General features: G+C 45.6%; 1 non-coding gene across 1 annotated transcript; it reads right to left on the bottom strand.

Moving 5' to 3' along the window:
• Positions 1-2,257: 2,257 nt before the first annotated feature.
• Positions 2,258-2,396, bottom strand: LOC120657868. Its single transcript, XR_005668401.1, has one exon. It is a non-coding gene; the product is annotated as a small nucleolar RNA Z247 (small nucleolar RNA).
• Positions 2,397-3,911: the final 1,515 nt, after the last annotated feature.

Genomic DNA, 3,911 nt, shown 5'->3' on the forward strand with positions numbered 1-3,911 from the left:
CATGTTTGATTTCTCTTCAATGTTGTATACTCTTCTTCCATGGCTTTCTTCCATCGAGGATCATCTAAAGCTTCTTGTAAATTTTCAGGCTCTCCTGTAGCACAGAAGTTTCCATACCTGATGGTCCCATCTATAAATTTCTTGGGCTTAAGAAATCCCATGTTGCATCCTTGTGCGTCGGCGTGGAGGAGAAGGAGCTTCAACATTTGCTGATGGCACAGGTGATCCCGCAGGCTGATCCTGTTCAACATTTGCTAATGGCACAGGTGATCCCGCAGGCTGATCCTCTTCAACATTTGTTGGTCGAACCGGAGAGGACGAGATGGGTGCGTGCGTGGGCGAATCCACTACCCCCCCCCCCCCCACACACGCCACGCCGGGATTGGGTGAATGCGGCACCGGAGCGGACACCACGTCAGGTGCAGCAACACCGCGATCGCTGCCAGATGGAACAGCAGATGAATTCCCACCTCCTGGATTGATGCTGTCATCAATTTGTGCCGAGTTTTCTGCAGAATTTTCGTGTCCATCACAAGCACTATCACCAGGATCATTAGTAACATCAGCAGCACAACTTACACCCCCAAGCAAAATGAGTAGGAAGAAGGATTATTTCTTTTCGAAGCTGTGCACCAGCATTGGGATGAACGTGAGCAAAAGGGAAAATTCCTTCATCATAAACAACATCCCTAGATATGTATATGCAACCACTAGAGATGTCAAGGCACTTAAAGCCTTTGTGAATGGGACTGTAGCCTAGGAAAGCACAGCGGGTAGAGCGGAAAGCAAGTTTTCGAGAATTATACGGTCGCAAGTTGGGCCAACATGCACAACCAAAGATTCTTAGGGATGTGTAATCTGGTTTCTCTTGAAATAGACGTTCAGTGGGTGTTTCATAATCAATAACTTTGCTGGGAAGCAAGTTAATAAGATATGTGGCTGTGAGGAAAGCATGATCCCAATATTTTAGGGGCACAGAGGCATTGGCTAAAAGGGCAAGGCCAACTTCAACAATGTGACGATGCTTCCGTTCAGCTGCACCGTTTTGTTGGTGAGCATGAGGGCAAGAAACCCTATGAGAGATTCCAATGCGCTGAAAGAAGGAATTTAATTTTTCATACTCTCCTCCCCAATCAGATTGCATGGATTTTATTTTCTTGTTAAACTTCCTTTCTACAAGTTGCTGGAAGTTTTGAAAAACTAAGAAGACATCAGATTTTTTCTTGAGTAGGTAGATCCAAGTGTATTTGCTGAAATCATCTATAAAACTCACATAATATGTATGCCGACCAGCTGAGATAGGAGCAGGCCCCCATACGTCAGAATAGATTAGATCCAAAGGAGAATCAGAGGTACTATTTGAAATTGAATAAGGAAGTTGATGGCTCTTGGCCATTTGACAAGCATCACAAATAGACTCTGATTTCTTATTACTATCACACGGAAGACTATTCTGACTAAGAACTCTCTCTACAATAGGAAATGCTGGATGACCAAGTCTACTATGCCATCTAGAGCTGGACGGCTTGTTGACTCCAAAAGCTTGTTTGCTGGGTACTCCTTTAGAAGGGTGTGGTCCTAGAGGATATAGGCCACCTCGAGATCTACCTTGATGCAGGATTTTCTTCGTTCCCTGATCCTTAATAAGAAAGAAGTTGGGATGAAACTCTAGAAAGGCATCATTATCGCGTGCTAGCTTATGAATAGAAACAAGATTTTTGCCTAGCACTAGGAACATGAAGAACATTATTTAGAAGCAGATCTTTGCTAGGGGTATGTAAAGTTGTAGAGCCAATGTTATTAATTTTCATACCTGATCCATTGGCGGCATGGACTTGATCTCGTCCGGTATACTTGTCGCGGATGGTTAATTTCTCCAACTCCGAAGTGACATGATCTGAAGCTCCACTATCAACATACCAATTTGAGTCATAGCCGTATCCAGTTGTAGATGCCCCTGCTGTCTTCTGGCTTTGTTGATCATCATCATCATCATCATACCTATACCAGCATCTTTGGGCTTCATGTCCTTCCTTCTTGCATATCTGACACACCGGCTTGGTGTTGCGCCCTCCCTGTCTGGGAGCATTGTTGGAGCTGGAGGTGTTGTTTCCACGGTTCTGGTTGTTGCGACCAGAATTGCCACGGCCACGACCACGATTGTTACCATGGCCGCGACCTCTGTTACCACGCCCTCGACCAGCCATGTTAGCCGAGGATTGGTACTGACCACTCTCTTGGTACATCTCCATCCTCTGATCGTAGGAAAGTAGCTCGGAGTACAAATCACTCAAGGAGATTGATCCAACACGACCAAGAACTGAAGATACAAAGGGGTTATAATCAAAATCTAACCCAATAAGAATGAAGTGTACCATCTCATCATCATCGATGGGCTTGCCGATGGTAGCAAGCTCGTCCTTGAAGGCACACATCTTGGTGAAGTATGTTGTAGTTGACATGCCACCCTTCTTGAGCGTGGCAAGCTGCACGCGCAGGTTCGTGACCCGAGCCTTGGAGTGTGCTGAAAACATTGTTGACAGCGCCTTCCATGCTTCTGCAGATGTAGTCACCGTAGCCACCGGTGCTAATGCATCTTTGGTGAGAGAATTCAGCAGGTAGCTTAGTAGCTGCTGATCCTTGGCAATCCATGAGTCGTACTCAGGATTGAGGACGACTACCTTCTTGCCGTCCTTGTCGACCAGCTCGATGGTCTTTGGCGGCTCATGGTCTGAACCATCTAGGATTCCCATGAGCTGAGCACCACGTACTACAGGAAGAAATTGCGCCTTCCATAGCAGATAGTTGTCCCGAGTTAACTTCTCTGAGACAGAGCCGAGTTGCGCCGGTGTTGGCGAAGCTGAAGATGACGACGCCATGGAGCACTCGACAAGGTTATGGATGTTTTGTGGAAGAGGTTGCTCTGATTACCATGTAAAATTGAAGGAAACGCTGTTACCTATCTTGGCTAGCCACGGGTGCATGTTTATATAGGCAATTGCCGAGAGTTTTACAAAGATATGGTAGCAGTTACAGACTCGGTTTGGCTTGTACAAAATCAATCTATGTCTATATCTAAGAGCTTAACAAACCGAGTATGATACAATCTACCACATCTAGTTCTGAACATATCTGTTACAAAGACCAGATTATTCTAACACCTCCTTCGTTTCCTTCCCTTCCCGGCCTCCCAGCTAACCACCACGCGCTCCATTGATCGTATTCCTCCCCTCCCGATAGGGCAGTAGGGCGCCGTCCCGTACGTGCCATGTCGTTCCCTCCGCCAGCCTAGCGCGCGCATCTCCGCCGGGGGCATGCCCTGCAGATTGATGACGGAGGGTCCCTAGCTCTCCCGCGCCCATGCCAGCGCGCACCAAGCTACCGCGCGCGCCAGTAGTATGAGTAGGGGTGGTAGTAGGTCATGCTCTCTTCACAATCCTTTCTGATTATTATTTTTTTTAGCTCAAAATTGCATAAGATAGCCTGATCTTCTTTAGCACGGCTCTTAAATTATCTAGACTATAAAAATTAAGGCTCTTTACCACCCCTAAATATCAATCCTCACGTACTGATGGAGTACATTATTAGCTAATGTAAAATGTCGCAGCAGGTGGTGGTGGTGGAGTGCACGTGATTAAAGTTCTTAGGGGGGGATGGAACGACCAAGGATGCAAGTGGATCGAATTCCTATGGAATACTATTCGGATAGTATTCTTTTGTCATATTTAATTTTGAATACGGATACAGATTTGAGCATTATTGGACACGAATGCAAAACAGATGCCTCGGGTTTTGATTTGCATTAGGATATTTACTAGATCTATAAGATAGCTTTTATATATTTTCTTTATTAGTAGTTTTAGAATACAAAATCATTACACATGGAGAATGTCGCGGGATTTCTAGGGTAC

The sequence above is a fragment of the Panicum virgatum genome, chromosome 1N (assembly GCF_016808335.1).
Source record: "Panicum virgatum strain AP13 chromosome 1N, P.virgatum_v5, whole genome shotgun sequence".
Classification (NCBI taxonomy): domain Eukaryota; kingdom Viridiplantae; phylum Streptophyta; class Magnoliopsida; order Poales; family Poaceae; genus Panicum; species Panicum virgatum.